Source organism: Schistocerca serialis, chromosome 7, assembly GCF_023864345.2.
Source record: "Schistocerca serialis cubense isolate TAMUIC-IGC-003099 chromosome 7, iqSchSeri2.2, whole genome shotgun sequence".
Classification (NCBI taxonomy): Eukaryota; Metazoa; Arthropoda; class Insecta; order Orthoptera; family Acrididae; genus Schistocerca; species Schistocerca serialis.
In genome coordinates, this window is record NC_064644.1 from 372,154,584 (window position 1) to 372,175,481 (window position 20,898).

Below are 20,898 nucleotides of genomic sequence, written 5' to 3' on the forward strand. Positions count from 1 at the left end.
CAATATGTAAAATTTTTTATGGGGACCATGGGGGCTATGTAAGTAGGCTGTTTAGGTTTTCTTATTGGTAACGCCACGTAGCGCTCTGTATGAAAATCACTGGCTGTGCTGTGTGCAGTCTGTGGCTAGTTTGCATTGTTGTCTGCCATTGTAGTGTTGGGCAGCTGGATGTGAACAGCACATAGCGTTGCGCAGTTGGAGGTGAGCCACCAGCAGTGGTGGATGTGGGGATAGAAATAGCGGAGTTTTGAAATTTGTAAGACTGGATGTCATGAACTGCTATATATATATTATGACTATTAAGGTAAATACATCATTTGTTCTCTATCAAAATCTTTCATTTGTTAACTATGCCTATCAGTAGTTAGTGCCTTCCGTAGTTTGAATCTTTTATTTATTTGGCAGCAGTGGCGCTCTCTGTATTGCAGTAGTTCGAGTAACGAAGATTTTTGTGAGGTAAGTGATTTGTGAAAGGTATAGGTTAATGTTAGTCAGGGCCATTCTTTTTTAGGGATTATTGAAAGTGAGATTGCGTTGCGCTAAAAATATTGTGTGTCAGTTTAAGCACAGTCATATATAATTTCTCAAAAAGGGGACGTTTCACTATTCACAATATACATAAATGACCTGGTGGATGACATCGGAAGTTGACTGAGGCTTTTTGCAGATGATGCTGTGGTGTATCGAGAGGTTGTAACAATGGAAAATTGTACTGAAATGCAGGAGGATCTGCAGCGAATTTACGCATGGTGCAGGGAATAGCAATTGAATCTCAATGTAGACAAGTGTAATGTGCTGCGAATACATAGAAAGAAAGATCCTTTATTATTTAGCTACAAAATAGCAGGTCAGCAACTGGAAGCAGTTAATTCCATAAATTATCTGGGAGTACGCATTACGAGTGATTTACAAGGGAATGGTCATATAAAGTTGATCGTCGGTAAAGCAGATGCCAGACTGAGATTCATTGGAAGAATCCTAAGTCAATGCAATCCGAAAACAAAGGAAGTAGGTCACAGTACGCTTGTTCGCCCACTGCTTGAATACTGCTCAGCAGTGTGGGATCCGTACCAGATAGGGTTGATAGAAGAGATAGAGAAGATCCAACGGAGAGCAGGGCACTTCGTTACAGGATCATTTAGTAATCGCGAAAGCGTTACAGAGATGATAGATAAACTCCAGCGGAAGACTCTGCAGGAGAGACGCTCATTAGCTCGGTACGGGCTTTTGTTGAAGTTTCGAGAACATCCCTTAACAGAGGAGTCAAGCAGTATATTGCTCGCTCCTACGTATATCTCGCGAAGAGACCATGAGGATAAAATCAGATTAGAGCCCACACAGAGGCATACCGACAATCCTTCTTTCCACGAACAATACGAGACTGGAATAGAAGGGAGAACCGATAGAGGTACTCAAGGTACCCTCCGCCAAACTCCGTCAGGTGGCTTGCGGAGTATGGATGTAGATGTAGATGTAGAATACTGGTGTTGCCCGAAGGAGATCCGCGTTAAAGCAACGACTGGAGGTCTGTGCAGGCTTAACTATACTGTCACTGCGCCCTGGTTGCACTGACACACGAGTACTGGATAACTCCACGACTCCTCGAGCAGCTGGCTAGCTTTCTCCTTGAGTAAGCCCACCTGTCTGTTTTAACTGTTCATCTTGCATCTGTCCTTGTGGGGCGCCATTAGTTCCGATGTTTCGTGATGGTCATTTGTTTGTTTTAACTTTGCATCTTACAAGGTTGTCATTGAGTTTGCCCTGGTGGGGCCCATTATTTGTATGGGTGTGTGGGACCAGTGGTAAATGATTTATATTTCCAGTCTTATCATGCCAAATTAATAATGTGTGTAATGTGTTCCGAGGGAGTGTGTGCAACATTGACGTGTGAAAAGAAGATCAGAAGATTACGGTTCTGTAATCCCACGAAGATAGCAGCGGATGAATACTAATGCTGCAGATTAGTTCGTGAGTTAAGTAATTACCTTCTGCAATCGTCTGAAGGAGTTTTGCACCTAAACTCGTGTTGAAACTGTACGGCACTCCTGTACAGTAAATGAGCAAATGAGCAAAACTTGTGAGAATTTGTGGTGTATTTCAAGTGTTTTTTTTTAAAAATTTGGATTTATCTGAATACTGTTTTTAGATTTCAATTGTTGTCGGTTTGTTATTATACTTTTGTTTAAAGGTTTATACATATATTTTTATGAAAGCCCCGGGCATTTTAAATCTTTTATCGCAAACAGTTGTCGACCTTGAGTTGAAACTTTTAATTGATGTTATAGTTGCTTTGGGCTCGTAGTTGGCACTACTGGTAACCGGTATTTTGCCATTAATGTTGGATCAGTGTAAATATGATTAATTAAGAGTAATCCTTGTAATGGATACCCTTAAAAATAAAGGGGTCAGACAATATGTTTTCTAAAAAGTGTTGAGTAAGAATTGTTTGTTAATAAATTTGTTTTTAAAGGAATCTGAATTCTGAATTCATGTTAGTCCGGCACCTTACTACTCCTTAACAGATCATATCATACGAATATACAACGTACCTTATGCAAATACACATCAATAAATCCCCGTCATATGTACAATATATAGTGTCAAGTCGTAACACGTTAGTCGAGGAATATGCAGAAAGTGATACATCAACATGTCAATAGTAAAACAAGATTCACGTAAAGAATGATGCATATTGCGCCGACTGCGCAAGCTCATTTACAAAAAAAATGGCTCTGAGCACTATGGGACTTAACATCTATGGTCACCAGTCCCCTAGAACCTACTTAAACCTAACTAACGTAAGGACATCACACAACACCCAGTCATCACGAGGCACAGAAAATCCCTGACCCCGCCGGGAATCGAACCCGGGAACCCGGGCGCGGGAAGCGAGAACGCTGCCGCACGACCACGAGCTTCGGACAGCTCATTTACACATAGTAGATGGAAAAAGACTAATAATCACAAGTCAGTAGCAAAAATTTTACGAACTACCAATAGGTCGCACTGTGTAGTGAATATCCAGAAATATAGACTAAACATATACAGCATAAGGAAAAAAATATAATTACATACAAAAATGTACGTATTGCATTGTTTTGTGCACTACTTGGGTGTAACTTATTTCTTATGCTTTGTACGTAACAATTTTGTATGCGTTAGAACGAATTCTGAAACCACTTCTTCTACCCTGATGCAGTCACCCCAGAAACGTATTTTTGGAAGGTTCTAACAGGTTTCTGAAATGATGAATATCGCTGTCCACCCGTAATTTTTTCGACATAATGGAACGAAAAGAAGTTTCTAGGAGATAAATGAGGTTAACATGGGAAATAAACGTTAATCGATGATTTGTCCCTCAAACAACCAATTATTTGATGTGTTGTGGGTCAGTTGGCATGTTCATGATGAAAAATGGTTGAGTTTCCTTCATGGATGAAATATGACAAATTGTCGTATACCATTCGGCATTAGCTGTTCATCGAACCTCTAAAGTAACAGTCACATCATGTCCGGTACAGCCAAAGAAACAAGCGATCATATTTTTGGAAATTCATCTTCATTGGGCTTGGTTCATCTTGGAACACCCAGAGAGTTGAGTGTTACTTAGTTTCAAGCTACAACGGGTATATCCAAGTTGTCTTCTACTGTTAAAGGTACGCCGGCCGGAGTGACCGAGCGGTTCTAGGTGCTACAATTTGGAACCGCGCGACCGCTACGGTCGCAGGTTCTAATCCTGCCTTGGGCATGGATGTGTGTGATGTCCTTAGGTTAGTTAGGTTTAAGTAGTTCTAAGTTCTAGGGGACTGATGACCTCAGCAGTTAAGTCCCATAGTGCTCAGAGCCATTTTTTTTGTTAGAAGGTACACAGTCAGACAAAGAAAGTGAAGCATCCAGAAGACATGGTCAGATGTCAGTGTGCCTTCGTACAAGTACACAGCATTGGCGGGTAGGTAAACGATTAGAGATTGTGAGGTTACGGGCGAATTGTGGCGCCCTGAAAATATGCTAAGTAGGTGTGGCCGCACGGGGCGCCCGGCCAGCCGGGGCCCGGCAGCAAACGCGTGGCGGCGAACGTTAGCCGGGCGATAGGGGTAGCCCCTGCGCATGGTCCAGCCGCGTGGCTGGGAATTCCAGCGTGAAGCTGTGTCAATGAACGAGACTTGTATGCCGAGAGTGCCAAAGATGGCGGACTTTGTGAAACCATCATGGAAAACATTTCACAGTTCGTATAGGAATTAATAATAGCCAGATGAATCATGATACCGCAAAAAGAAACATGAACATTACTATTATTTGCACGACGATTCTGATGGTGTAAACAGATTTTCAATACCTGTATTAGTTCAAAGTGTAGTATCTGACGGTAAATTATACAAGTAACACCCAGCAACGAATTTCCAAAATCTAAACGCTTCATCCGATTTTGTCGATCGCCGTGTCTGTTAGCTGTTAGTGTAAACCTAAATTGGTATGAGTTACAGGCATGTAACTTAAATAGTACACGAGTTACTGGAGGTCAAAGTGGGCAATTACTATCGATCGCGTCAGGCCACAAGTACTCCACAGTTACACGAAAAAACGGTAGCAGCATGCTTATAAATATATTTATTCATCTATATCTTTGTTTATATCCAATATATACTACTCATGAATAATATAGAAGGCAGAGACATTAGGCTACTGGCCTACCTGTTGTTCTATCCCTTTGAAACATTTCTGTTCGATTTGTTTATGTGTCAATAATGTGTGTTAGAGCATGTTTATGGTCCAGTTGTAAGAATATTTATTTAATTTCAAGTTAATTAAATGTAAATCCAGTATTTGGACAGTGTTTTATGTTTGTGAGTGTACGTTAGCTTGGAGACGTGGAGGGAGCGCTCTAGCCACTCACAGCGCTTGTGACTAAGGGAGGCGACTACCGAAGTTCGGAGCAGGGCGGCAGTTCTGGGAAGTTGGGACAGGACACGGCGAGTGCTGGACGCGACGGCGCGACGGACGCACAGCGTGGAGCGGCTTGCGCCTGATCGCGAGAGACAGAAATACTTCGGAGATCGAACTTGTGAACTTGTGAGGTTTCCGAGGCTTCTACAGAGAACACGTAGTATGCGTTCAGAAATGAATGTCTCGAGAGCTATGTTGTTGTTCATAACTAATTACGTCAAGTAGGAATCTATTGTTTCCCTGTTAGTCAACTTATATTTTATTTAATTGCTGGACACCAATAAGTGTTTTGCAGGAATATACCGCATTCTCAAAAGTACTTCTACTATTGTACTCATCATTTAAAGTCGTGCAGATTTTATTTAATTGCAATCTTTCATTTATAAATTTATATGTTACTTTCATAATTCGCAACTGCCGAGTGATAGAAACCTTCGACCATTCGATTCTTATCGTATACTGTCGACTCAGCAGTACTTGGCCTCTAATACGGCAACTACGTATCCCATACCCCAGACAACGAAACCAGCCAAAACTTTTAATATTGCAACTCTGTGTCTAAGGGTACATAGTTGAGGGCCACCTCACAATCACTTCATTTCATTCATTTTCTATTGGAAAGCCCGCAAGCTGCAACCATCTGTATCAGACAGGACGGCCACCAGAGTGCATTAGTGTGGTTTGTGTTTAGTGTTGTTACAGGCATGGTAAGATACATGTGGTGCGTGAACAGCGTCAGATGTTTGATCATGACAGTGAAGGGCACGAAGATGCTGCATACCCGCAATGAGACAGCTTTATGAGCGCCTCACACAATTTGAAACAGTCCTCATTACGGGTCTTCATTTGGCCGGCTGGTCGAATTGTGCACAGGTTTCTAGGGCAGGATGTGACACTGGACATATGTTGGACTGTATGGAGGTATGGGAGCAGGCATACTGGTCATTAAGATTCTGGTCCACCACGTATAACCACCCCAAAGGGGCGATAACCGAACTGTGCACCAAGCACAACGTAAAGTCTTTGCTTATGCGCCTGTATCCGAGAAAGTAATGGACTTGAAACGTCCCCTTTTTAACAATTACAAATGACTGTGCTTAAACTGACACACAATATTTTGTTAGCGCAACGCAATCTGACTTTCAATAATCCCTACAAAAGAATGGGCCCTGACTAACATTAAACTATACCTTTCACAAATCACTTACCTCACAAAAATCTTCGCTACTCAAGCTACTGCAATACAGCGAGCGCCACTACTGCCAGCTAAATAAAAGATTCAAACTACTGAAGGCACTAACTACTGATAGGGATAGTTAGCAAATGAAAGATATTAATAGAGAACAAACAATGTATTTACCTTGATATCATCATATATAAATATAGCAGTTCATGACAAATTTCAAAACTCCGCCATCTCTCTCCCCACATCCACCACTGCTGGCGGCTCACCTCCAACTGCGCAGCGCTACGCACTGTTCACAGCCAGCTGCCTAACACTACAATGGCGAGCATTACAACAATGCAAAGCAGACACAGACTGCACACAGCACAGCCAGTGATTTTCATACAGAGGTGGCGTTACCAATAAAAAAACCTAAACAGCCTACTTACATAGCCTCCATGCTCCCCACAAAAAATTTTACAAATTGGTTTGGGCAGTGGCCAATACAGATTTGAAAAAATTTTTCATGATTACAATAACAAAGAAATCAAATGCACACTCTTATTGATACAATGTTGGTCAAAAGCTAAAATTTTGTCGCAGTCCATAAAGACAGTCCTGATCATTCATCACAGTAAAATAACAGTGTTTTTCTCAACGTCTGAGCAGTAAAAGAAAATGCACACGGAAGTAGTGGATTTCCATGCAGTCTTGAAGAAGGAGTGTTGTCCTTCCAACGGAAAGACAGTGCTGACTCTTGACATGCTGACAGGTAATGGGCCACAACAGAGCAAACCCACAGCAGAGTCATTTGAAATTTTGAAGAGTATTGGTAGGTAGGTCATCACAGAGCAGACCCACTGTAGTCCTGGTAGAGATTACGGTATTGGTGGGCCACCAGAGGTGCAGACCCACTGCAGTCCTTGTAGAAATAATGGTATTGATGGATCATCAAAGATGTAGCCCCACTGTAGTCCTTGTAGAGATAATGGTACTGGTGGGGCATCAAAGATGCAGACCCACTGTAGTCCTTGTAGAGATAGCCAGCAGCCATCTGTTGTGACTGTGCAGGTGCACAATCACCATTGAAGAGTCTTGCGGATAATATAGCAAGTCCATAACCACCACTTGTGCACTCACAAAGTTTTTGGAATTGTCCTTAGAACCAGCAATGCTGTTATCCAGTCCCTTGCTGAATTATTAACACACGTGCAAACACTATCAGTCCCTACTTCTCACATATTGTCCATATACTAAGACCAACAGAAACGTGTGCAGTGAAATGTAACTTACAAGTTAATAATATGATGAACTGGTGTCAATTACAATTTTATAACATAAGAATACAATTACAAAGGTACAAAATACATCATTAAAGAACATAACAATACAGATAACATTTGTAGTACAGGCTTTACAACAGAATAGAAATAAACATATACATCAATGTTACAGGAATTATGAGATAAGTAGATACATAAAAGATCAGAATAACTTTTGGAACATCAACTTTACACATGAGCATTAAACAGAACAGAATTAATAATGTCTAACATCTTTACAAAGTAAATAACATATTATTAATGCTAATTATATTCAAGGATAACAGTATTCCTCATCATAGTGAATGTAGCTTAGTATTAAAAGAAGAAAAAAGTCTATGAAACTACACAGAGACAGGAAGAAAACAAATACACAAGGGTACACAAACACATAGTGGGATAACACCAATAGGAAAGGACAGGGTTCGTTTTCAGTGTAACATTTGGTACTGCAGTCCAACCCAAATCTTCATATATCTTTCCTCTTATTTCATCCTTTGTTTCCACCAAAAAAATTCTATCTAAGCATGCTTTCTGTATTTATATGTTCACACATTTCTTACCTCAACATTTATTTCCAAGAAAATCCTACCTAAACCTGTTTTCTGTACTTTTTTTCGTATAACTTCTCAATGCATTTCTTCCAATTCATCGCAACTCATTCTCTTAGAGGCTACCCCCTCTTAAGCTAACTTAAATCTACTGAGCTCAGATGCTAAACTAAGGGACGAGGCAATGCAGCAGCACAAAATAAGTAACACAAACAGCAATGACCAAAAAAATGGAAAATTGCAAAGCAAGCTACAGTAAATCTAAATTACCAAGCAATGAAACATTACAACTAATAGGACCAATGTGCAGCAACAACAAAAATAAATGAGTAGTAAAACTGGCTTAGCAGAGTAACACAAAGTCAAATTCAGTAACACTATGCCTGGCAAACAGCAGTAACTTATACCTAAACATGACATAGCTCAAGCAGAAAAAATATTACAGTAAAAGCAACAATGCAGATAAGGGAAATGTATATTCACATCTTAATGTCTATGTAATTAAAGTGGTGCACCACAAATTATTCTACAAAAGAAATTACCAAGTACTTGAAAAGAAAATTATAGATGCAGTTACTGTTATTAGTCCCTTCTTATTGTTCTCTCCATTCCAAGAGCTCCTTTTTCGAAGAATGTGGATCAGAAAATAATTATTTAATAAATCAGTTGACAGAAAGTGTGCACATTAGCAGATGCATTTAAGTTTATTTTATAAAACCAATGCTGCAACACAGCTGGAAACCAGATATTAAACAAAATGAGCAATCTCTTAACTACAAAGACAATAGATGTAAAATGTTTCTAATCATTTCATTAGGCATTTTAGTAAATATCATAAATTACGAGCTCCACAGTATGCTTTCAACAAGGAAATGTCAATAGTGAGGACAATGGCCTCCCCTTTCTTTTTTTCTACCTAATGACTTGTTCTCCCGGCGTCTGACACAGCTGCGTGCCCACGACACATTACGTGCAGGTGGTCACTTAACTTTCTTACGGAAATATTTACGACAGCAGTTTCCGCTACTGTGACAGTCTCATATACAAAATTTCACGGGTCGAGAATTTGCGTTGCAAATGTGTAGAAACAAAACCCTATAAATATAACAGTGTCCAAAAAATTTTCGCCGGCATTGTGATATATTCACGCATTTACACACATTTCATAACTCTTAAAGTACGAATCTTGGTTTCCAACAACCTTTTTCACAAAACAGAGTCCCTAAACACTACTCATTATTCCTTACCTTATTCGTCGACACTTCTTCAATATTTCATCCTAACAGCTACGTGGCTTAAACAAATAACTCATATAGCATCAGCCCATTAATCATAAACATACCTCAGCAGCATAATACACATCGTCATCGTAATAATAACATCATAACACCTCAGTCAAATCTCAAAATCGTCGTAGCTTCCTCCAATAATTTCAAAACCTAAAAAGAATTCTCTGCTCATTTAAATAGTGTCATCTACCTCAAACGTACTTTAAAAATCATGATCTCATACCAAATACATCATTCAAAGCTCTCATAGTATTACAATGGGTCCGAAAAAATATGAACAGTTCACACAGTACAGACAAAATACAATTTCATAAGTGTGAAGTAATCCAACTCTGTAATTGCGTAAACATCTGTCCCTGACATAGTAAAAAAGTTTATCTCTCAGTTAAATGATCAGGTGGCTGTGTAATTCTGTGTTGGAGAAATATGGTACCGATGTGTAAAGTTGTATAAGCAAATACCATATTAGCTAGGGCTCCTTGTGCTTGCCACACACATGGTACACAAAGTAAGCGTGTACCCCCCCTGAGGATTAATGTAATTATACCCTCAGGTGTTACAGATTACTGCAATGGAATGAAATGTATCACGGAAAACCTTTGTATTATTGTACTCCAAATATCTTTAAAAATAAATATTTTAAGTACAAAATCAATCACTCAAATACGTGTCCTGTAGCGTTAAATGTGCGTCTTGTTGCAACATAATCTCTGTGGAAGTGTCGTAGTTATCGTCCTCCGAAAGCTAAGTTCTGCAGAAGTCAATGTACTTACCTCATTGATAAACAAAAGTGAAATGCTTTGTGTATAGATATCGTAGTTATTACGCTTATTGTTGTGATGAAGAAAGTACTGTACTGTAACATATTGTTGTGCTACGGAAAACCCTGTCTCATTGTAGCTATACTACAAAAGTTACTACTAAAACCTGTTTTACTTTCCAGAAGAATTCAGAAAAACTTTGCAGATATAAAACAGATACACCGCAAAAGCAACATTGTAAATTGTCACTCATTAGTAGCGGCGCGATAAAACCGTGTCGTTGTCAAATAAACTAACCACTGTGTCGTCTGGTATCTCACAGAAAGTACTTTAAACCCAGAATGTATTTTCAAGTAAACCAAAATGTTGCATTAAAATCCCATTAGCAGTACCAGTATGTGTCCTAAGTATGTAGGCCTGATAGTCGTTACGTAATCGTGCAACTAACAAGCAAGAATGTACAAATACAACACTGTGTCGTCTGTTCACTATAACAATGCATTCGTAATTTCTGTTTAAAAATGTTCCCTAGGTTCTAGACTGGATATTTAACTGCAAACATTGTTGCATGTTAACAGATTCTTAAGTCTGACAAAGCATACTAGAAATGTGAAGTGAAAAGTTTTATGGCAAAGACAACGTTAAAAAGTAGATTATCTTTCAATAAACGATTTTACATGTGAAATGTGGTGTAAACCTTTACTCTTCCTAGCACGCAGAGTTTCAACTTCAACGCAATTATCATGTGGTATACGTCGGATTCTATAAGGTCCATTGTAAACTAGAAAGAATTTGTGACTCAAGTGTTTCTTCTTATGTGACAATGAATGAGCTTTAATGAGAACTTTCTGACCAATATATAATTTCTTTGCATTTGCTTTACCGTGTAGTTTTCTCCTTTTGTCTGCTGCAGATTATATATTTTTAAGAGCCAAATCAATTATGTCTATGTGTCGAAGTTTATGTGTATTCGGGAAAGGTACAAGCTCTCTGATTCTGTACGGAGGTTCTTCATTCTTTAGAACAAGAGTAGGTGGTAAAGCAGTGGAATCATAAGGCATTTCATTCAGCACATTTTGAAATAAGTGTAAATATCTGTCCCAATGCTGATGCTTTCTGTGACAATAAAGTCTGCAAAGCTTATTGATTTCTTTCATAATCCGTTCAGACGGGTTACAATGTGGTGAGTACAATGAAATAAAAACAGGTTTGATTTTATGGTTGCGAAGCATGCGTGACCAAACAGCAGATCTGAATTGCGGTCCGTTATCTGAAATGACTTTACTAACGTGTCCAACTTCACGTAAGAAATTTTTAACAAAGGCGTTGGATACAGACCGTCCAGTGGCTTTACGTAACGGTGTGAAAGAAACAAATTTTGAAGTAAGTTCAACAGCGACTAGAACGTACGAAAATCCATTAGATGTTCTGACAAGCGGTCCCAAGAGATCAACAGCAGCAAATTCTTTTAATTTAGAAGGAATGATAGGAAACAGCGGAGCATGATGGGAGATAGTAGATGGTTTCGCCTTTTGACAAAGTTTACAAATAGACAAGACTCTTTGAATTCTCTTTTCCATATTGTTAAAATAACAAGTCGTCCGAAGAATATGATAACATTTTCGTGGGCCAAAATGTGCATAGCTGAAATGAATGTACCAAATGAGCTTATTAACAAAATCGTCAGGAATGCAAAGTACCCATAGCTTGTCATCAACAGTGCAGCGTTTGAACAGTATGTTGTTTCTAACCAGATAATAATGCCGAATCTGAGTGTGTGTCTTTTCATGCCATTTGCTCTTGATGTCTTTCCAAATCGGATCTTTATCTTGTTCATGAGCAATGTCCTTTAAAGATGTGGTGATGAAGTTTTCAAAGGCGACTTTCTGAATGTAAAGAATACTGAAATTTTTCTCGAGGTTGCCCTCTGTGGTACTTTTCTCAAGCCCAGCCGGTGCGCGTGACAGTGCGTCCGCAACAATGTTCTCCTTACCGGGAATGTAGACTATTGTGAAGTGGAATTCTTGCAGAAACAATGCCCAACGTTTTAACCTGTCATGATTTAATTTTGAAGACATAAGAAATTGTAATGCACGATGATCACTGTATACTTTTACGTGCTTACCAGAAAGAAAGAAACGGAATTTGTTAAATGCCCAAACGATAGCTAAAGCTTCTAATTCAGTAACGGAATAATTTTTTTCAGATTTGGTTAGCACTCTGCTAGCAAAAGCAATGGTTTTCTGAACAGTAGTGTCATTTTCTGTGGCTTCTTGAAATAAATGGGCACCAAGACCGACTTTAGAAGAATCCGTGCTAAGGCAGAAATCTTGTGACAGATCTGGATGAGCTAGTATTGGCACGTTAAGTAGCGATTCTTTCAAAGAATTGAATTCCAACTGTGCTTGTTCGTCCCAGTTCCAAATAGTATTTTTTCCAGTGAGAGAACAAAGTTTTGATGTAACAAGAATTTGCATGTTCAGAAAACGACGGTAAAAATTTACGAGACCTAGAAAACTGCGGACTTGTCTTTTTGTGGATGGAACTGGAATGGCTTTGATTGCTTCTAACTTTTCAGGATCCGGCTGAATGCCTTCAGAAGAAATAATATGTCCCAAAAACCTCACCTTTGACCTACCGAATTCAGACTTTTCCAAGTTAACTGTAATTCCAGATTCTTCAAAAATACGTAACGAACTGTTGAGGATGCGATTATGTAGTTCCCATGAAGCTTCTGCTATTAGAATATCGTCCACATATAAGGTGATGTGACGTTTTAAGAACTCAGGTAATATGGAATTTAGCCCGCGAATGAATGCTGCTGAAGAAATGTTCAAACCAAAGGGAAGTTTCCGAAACTGATAACAAACGCCAAAACAAAGGAAAGCTGTGTATTTTCTACATTCTGGATGAAGTTCGATCTGATAAAAGCTGGATCTGAGATCAATGGAAGACAACACTTTTACACCATTAAAATTTTCAAGAAGTTCTTCCAACGTTTGCGGCCTGTCTGTTTCAGGAATAATGATCGTATTGATTTGTCTCGAATCTAAGACAAGCCTGATCGATCCATTTTTCTTCCCAACAACATGTAATGGATTGTTGTATGAGCTTACTGCAGGCTCAATAATGCCCTCGTCGAGCATAGATTGTATTTCTGTTCTAACACGGTCTCTATAATGTGCTGGAATTACATATGGTCTAACACAAAATTTAGTATGCTCACGAACACGAAATTGGTATTGAAATCCCCTGATTGTTCCTGTTTTATGAGTAAAAACTATGGAATGTGCTTGTAAAATCTCAAAAAGGTCCTGCCTATCAGTGTCATTACAATTCTCAATTGTTTGAATTTTATTCTGAATTAACTTATTAGTGTCAAATGCGCCGTCGATATCATCCCTGTCAGTACTTTCAGAGTGATTGTTAGTGTCTAGTTCCGTAGAAAATTCCGAACTGTTGTCTAACAGAAGGTAAAGCCGATTAATTTCCTCGTCATGGTTTGAGAGCCAATCTTCAAATTTCAAAGCTATTGACTTACCTTCTTTCTCTAAACTTATTTCAGCATCGTGAAAGTTTAAGATTGCTTTGTATTCATTCAAAAAGTCTACTCCCAATATAATTTCCGTCGACAATAATGGAACAATGAGAAAGTTCATAGAGAAGCTGTGGCTTTGAGAAAAGAATTCTAAATTGGTTTGTTGGCGTACATCTACACTTTTTCCAAAGATTGCACCTTGTAATTTAATCTTACGTAACGGAAGTGTAGGGCAATCGTTCGATTTGTTGCATTTGCTAAAAGCTGTTTCACTGATTACTGAAATGGGACTGCCAGAGTCAAGTACTGCCGTAAATTTTACGTCATTTACTGTAATGTGAATCACAGGATATGCAATGTTGTTATGTTTTACGTCATGTTCTTGGAGTAAGATGTCCCTAATGTCTTCCATTTTTACGTAATTACTAGCTACGGCAGCTGCGTCGTTAGTGTCATAAGTACGTTTTGTGGCTGCCAGCGGTGTGAGTCATTGCCTATTGTCTCTTTGTTGGCGCACGTCGTTATTGGGATTTGGAGACCTAACTTCGACAAATTCACTGTGACGAGAGGGCCCTGCCCTGTTTAAATCCCGCCAATCACGCCAATAAGCATAATAACTACGATATCTATATGCAAAGCATTTCACTTTTGTTTATGATGAGGTTATTACATTGACTTCCACAGAACTTTGCTTACGGACGACGGTAATTACGACACTAGGCACATTTTTTACCAGCGCTACAGTACACATACTTGAGTGATTAATTTCGCACTTAAAACATTTATTTTTTTAAGATATTTGAAGTACAATGATACAAAAGTTTTCCGTGATACATTTCATTCCATTGCTGTAATCTGTAACACCTGAGGGTGTAATTACATTAATCCTCAGGGGGGTACACACTTACTTTGTGTACCATGTGTGTGGCAAGCACAAGGAGCCCTAGCTAATATGGTATTTGCTTATACAACTTTACACATCGGTACCATATTTCTCCAACACAGAATTACACAGCTACCTGATTATTTAACAGAGAAACAAACATTTTTTTACTACGTCAGTGACACATGTTTACACAGTTACACAGTTGGGTAACTTCACACTTATGAAATTGTATTTTGTCTGTACTTTGTGCACTGTTCATATTTTTTCGGACCCATTGTGATATTATGAGAGCTTTGAATGATATATTTGGTATGGGATCACGATTTTTAAAGTACGTTTGAGGCAGATGACACTTTTGACATGAGCAGAGAATTTTTTTTGGTTTTGAAATTATTGGAGGAAGCTACGACGATCTTGAGAGTTGACTGAGGTGTTATGATGTTATTATTACGATGACTATGTGTATTATGCTGTTGCGGTATGTTTATGATCAATAAGCTGATGCTATATTAGTTATTTGAATATGCTACGTATCTGTTATGATGAAATATTGAAGAAGTGTCGACGAATAAGGTAAGGAATAATGAGTAGTGGTTAGGTGAAAAAGGTTGTTGGAAACCAAGAATCGTACTTTAAGAGTTATGAAATGTATGTAAATGTGTGAATGTATTACAATTCCGACGAAAATTTTTTGGTGTCTGTTATATCAATAGGATTTTGTTTCTACAGATTTGTAACGCAAATTCTTGACCTGTGAAATATTTTTATATAAGACTGTCACTGTAGCGGAAACTACTGTCGTAAATATTTCCGTAAGAAAGTTAAGTGACCACCTGCAGGTAATGCATCATGGGCAGCTGCACGACAGTCGCCTGGAAAGAAGCCATTAGTGTGCCTTTCAGAGGCACAGGTGGAAAAAAAAGGGAGGCCATTATCCTCGCTATTGACATTTCTTTGTAGAAAGCATCGCAAATACGACACGCTCAAATTTGAAAACATATGATTATACTGAGCTTTTAATTTATGATATTTACTAAAATGCTTAATGAAATGATGAGAAACATTTTACATCTATTGTCATTCTAGTTGAGAGTTTGCTCATTTTGTTTAATATCAAGTTTCTAGCTGCAGCAGCATTGGTTAAAATAAAATTTAATAGATGTACTAATATAAATATTTTCTGTCTACAGATCCAGTAAATACTGATTTTATAATACACTTCCCAAAAAATGAGGGAGCACAAAGACATTTCCCTTCACAGGAACTGCATACATAATTTACTTTTCAAGTACTTGGTAATTTTTTTGGTAGAGTAACTTCTTGTGGTGCACCACTTTAATTACATAGACATTAAGATGTGAATATACATTTCCCTTGTCTGCACTGTTGTTTTTAATGTAATATTTTTTCTGCTTGAGCTTTGTCATGTTTAGGTATAAGTTACTGCATTTGCTGCTGCTGTGTGCCAGGCATAGTGCTACTGAATTTCACTTTGTATTACTCTGTTAAGCTAGTTTTACTACTGATCTATTTTTCTTGTTGCTGCAAATTGGCTCATATTAGTTGTAATGTTGCATTGCTTGGTAATTTTTTTTCATTGCTGTTTGTATTAATTGTTTTGTGCTGCTGCATTGCCTCGTCCCTTAGTTTAGCATCTGAGCTCAGTAGATTTAAGTTAGCTTAAGATGGGGTAGGCTACATGAGAGAACGTGTTGTGATGAATTGGAAGAAATGCATTGAGAAGCTATAAGAAAATGGTTTGACCAAAAAAAAGTATTTTTGAAATTGGATATGAGCAAAAAAGTAGGGTTTAGGGACAACAGGTTTAGGTAGGATTTTCTTGGAAATAAATGATGAGGTAAGATAATGGAAAATAAATAATGAGGTAAGAAATGTGTGAACATATAAATACAGAAAGCATGCTTGGATAGAACTTTTTTGGTGGAAGCAAATGTTGAGATAAGAGGAAAGATATATGGAATGAAGTTTTGCAGTGGACTGCAGTACCAAATGTCACACTGAAAACAAACCCTATCCTGTATTTTTGTGTTATTACACTATGTGAATTTGTGTTTTTCCTGTCTTAATGTGTTTAGCTAATAAGAGTTATGTTGTAGAATTTTTCTGATAACATGTTATTTTCTTTGTAAAGATGTTTAGACATTATTTATTCTTTTCTGTTTTAATGCTCATGTGTGAAGTTGATGTTTCAATAATTATTCTGATCTTTTATGTATGTAATTATGTCATAATTCCTGTAACACTGATGTATATGTATATTTCTATTCTTTTGTAAAGCCCCTATTACTACAAATGTTATCTGTATTATTATGTTTTTAATGATGTATTTTCTACCATTGTTATTGTATTCTTATGTTATAAAATTGTAATTTATACCAGTTAATCATATTATTAACTTGTAATTTTCATTTCACTGCACACGTTTCTGTTGGTCATAGTATATGGACAATATGTGAGAAGTAGGGACTGTTAGTGTTTGCACATGTGTTAATAATTCAGCAAGGGACTGGATGACAGCATTGCTGGTTCTAAGGACAATTCCAAAAACTTTGTGAGTGCACAAGTGGTGGTTATGGACTTGCTATATTATCCACAAGACTCTTCAATGGTGATTGTGCACCTGCACAGTCACAACAGATGGCTGCTGGCCGTTTCTACAAGGACTACAGTGGGTCTACACCTTTGATGACTCACCAATACCATTATTTCTACAAGGACTGCAGTGGGTCTGCACCTCTGGTGGCCCATCAATACCATACTCTCTACCAGGACTACAGTGGGTCTGCTCTGTGATGACCTATCTACCAATACTCCTCAAAATTTCGACTGACTCTGCTGTGGGTTTGCTCTGTTGTGGACCAATACCTGTCTGCATGTCAAGAGTCAGCACTGTCTTTCCGTTGGAAGGACAGTACTACTTCTTCAAGACTGCATGGAAATCCACTACTTCCGTGTGCATTTTCTTCTACTGCTCAGACTTCGAGAAAAACACTGCTATTTTACTGTAATGAACGATCAGGACTGTCTTTATGGACTGTGAGAAAATTTTAGCTTTTGACCAACATTGTATCAATAAGTATGTACATTTGATTTCTTTGTTATTGTAATTATGAAAAATTTTATCAAATCATTATTGGCCACTGCCCAAAACAATATGTAAAATTTTTTATGGGGACCATGGGGGCTATGTAAGTAGGCTGTTTAGGTTTTCTTATTGGTAACGCCACGTAGCGCTCTGTATGAAAATCACTGGCTGTGCTGTGTGCAGTCTGTGGCTAGTTTGCATTGTTGTCTGCCATTGTAGTGTTGGGCAGCTGGATGTGAACAGCACATAGCGTTGCGCAGTTGGAGGTGAGCCACCAGCAGTGGTGGATGTGGGGAGAGAAATGGCGGAGTTTTGAAATTTGTAAGACTGGATGTCATGAACTGCTATATATATATTATGACTATTAAGGTAAATACATCATTTGTTCTCTATCAAAATCTTTCATTTGTTAACTATGCCTATCAGTAGTTAGTGCCTTCCGTAGTTTGAATCTTTTATTTAGTTGGCAGCAGTGGCGCTCTCTGTATTGCAGTAGTTCGAGTAACGAAGATTTTTGTGAGGTAAGTGATTTGTGAAAGGTATAGGTTAATGTTAGTCAGGGCCATTCTTTTTTAGGGATTATTGAAAGTGAGATTGCGTTGCACTAAACATATTGTGTGTCAGTTTAAGCACAGTCGTATATAATTTTTCAAAAAGGGGACGTTTCACTATTCACAATATACATAAATGACCTGGTGGATGACATCAGAAGTTCACTGAGGCTTTTTGCAGATGATGCTGCGGTGTATCGAGAGGTTGTAACAATGGAAAATTGTACTGAAATGCAGGAGGATCTGCAGCGAATTTACGCATGGTGCAGGGAATAGCAATTGAATCTCAATGTAGACAAGTGTAATGTGCTGCGAATACATAGAAAGAAAGATCCTTTATTATTTAGCTACAAAATAGCAGGTCAGCAACTGGAAGCAGTTAATTCCATAAATTATCTGGGAGTACGCATTACGAGTGATTTACAAGGGAATGGTCATATAAAGTTGATCGTCGGTAAAGCAGATGCCAGACTGAGATTCATTGGAAGAATCCTAAGTCAATGCAATCCGAAAACAAAGGAAGTAGGTCACAGTACGCTTGTTCGCCCACTGCTTGAATACTGCTCAGCAGTGTGGGATCCGTACCAGATAGGGTTGATAGAAGAGATAGAGAAGATCCAACGGAGAGCAGGGCACTTCGTTACAGGATCATTTAGTAATCGCGAAAGCGTTACAGAGATGATAGATAAACTCCAGTGGAAGACTCTGCAGGAGAGACGCTCATTAGCTCGGTACGGGCTTTTGTTGAAGTTTCGAGAACATCCCTTAACAGAGGAGTCAAGCAGTATATTGCTCCCTCCTACGTATATCTCGCGAAGAGACCATGAGGATAAAATCAGAGAGATTAGAGCCCACACAGAGGCATACCGACAATCCTTCTTTCCACGAACAATACGAGACTGGAATAGAAGGGAGAACCGATAGAGGTACTCAAGGTACCCTCCGCCACACTCCGTCAGGTGGCTTGCGGAGTATGGATGTAGATGTAGATGTAGAATACTGGTGTTGCCCGAAGGAGATCCGCGTTAAAGCAACGACTGGAGGTCTGTGCAGGCTTAACTATACTGTCACTGCGCCCTGGTTGCACTGACACACGAGTACTGGATAACTCCACGACTCCTCGAGCAGCTGGCTAGCCTTCTCCTTGAGTAAGCCCACCTGTCTGTTTTAGCTGCTCATCTTGCATCTGTCCTTGTGGGGCGCCATTAGTTCCGATGTTTCGTGATGGTCATTTGTTTGTTTTAACTTTGCATCTTACAAGGTTGTCATTGAGTTTGCCCTGGTGGGGCCCATTATTTGTATGGGTGTGTGGGACCAGTGGTAAACGATTTATAATTCCAGTCTTATCATGCCAAATTAATAATGTGTGTAATGTGTTCCGAGGGAGTGTGTGCAACATTGACGTGTGAAAAGAAGATCAGAAGATTACGGTTCTGTAATCCCACGAAGATAGCAGCGGATGAATACTGATGCTGCAGATTAGTTCGTGAGTTAAGTAATTACCTTCTGTAATCGTCTGAAGGAGTTTTGCACCTAAACTCGTGTTGAAACTGTACGGCACTCCTGTACAGTAAATGAGCAAATGAGCAAAACTTGTGAGAATTTGTGGTGTATTTCAAGTGGTTTTTTTTAAAAATTTGGATTTATCTGAATACTGTTTTTAGATTTCAATTGTTGTCGGTTTGTTATTATACTTTCGTTTAAAGGTTTATACATATATTTTTATGAAAGCCCCGGGCATTTTAAATCTTTTATCGCAAACAGTTGTCGACCTTGAGTTGAAACTTTTAATTGATGTTATAGTTGCTTTGGGCTCATAGTTGGCACTACTGGTAACCGGTATTTTGCCATTAATGTTGGATCAGTGTAAATATGATTAATTAAGAGTAATCCTTGTAATGGATACCCTTAAAAATAAAGGGGTCAGACAATATGTTTTCTAAAAAGTGTTGAGTAAGAATTGTTTGTTAATAAATTTGTTTTTAAAGGAATCTGAATTCTGAATTCATGTTAGTCCGGCACCTTACTACTCCTTAACAGATCATATCATACGAATATACAACGTACCTTATGCAAATACACATCAATAACAATAACCAAAACGGCCTTGTTGTGCTGGTACTGCGAACGGCTGAAAGCAAGGGGAAACTACAGCCGTAATTTTTCCCGAGGGCATGCAGCTTTACTGTATGATTACATGATGATGGCGTCCTCTTGGGTAAAATATTCCGGAGGTAAAATAGTCCCCCATTCGGATCTCCGGGCGGGGACTACTCAAGAGGATGTCGTTATCAGGAGAAAGAAAACTGGCGTTCTACGGATCGGAGCGTGGAATGTCAGATCCCTTAATCGGGCAGGTAGGTTAGAAAATTTAAAAAGGGAAATGGATAGGTTGAAGTTAGATATAGTGGGAATTAGTGAAGTTCGGTGGCAGGAGGAACAAGACTTCTGGTCAGGTGACTACAGGGTTATAAACACAAAATCAAATAGGGGTAATGCAGGAGTAGGTTTAATAATGAATAGGAAAATAGGAATGCGGGTAAGCTACTACAAACAGCATAGTGAACGCATTATTGTGGCCAAGATAGATACGAAGCCCACGCCTACTACAGTAGTACAAGTTTATATGCCAACTAGCTCTGCAGATGACGAAGAAATTGAAGAAATGTATGATGAAATAAAAGAAATTATTCAGATTGTGAAGGGAGACGAAAATTTAATAGTCATGGGTGACTGGAATTCGAGTGTAGGAAAAGGGAGAGAAGGAAACATAGTAGGTGAATAT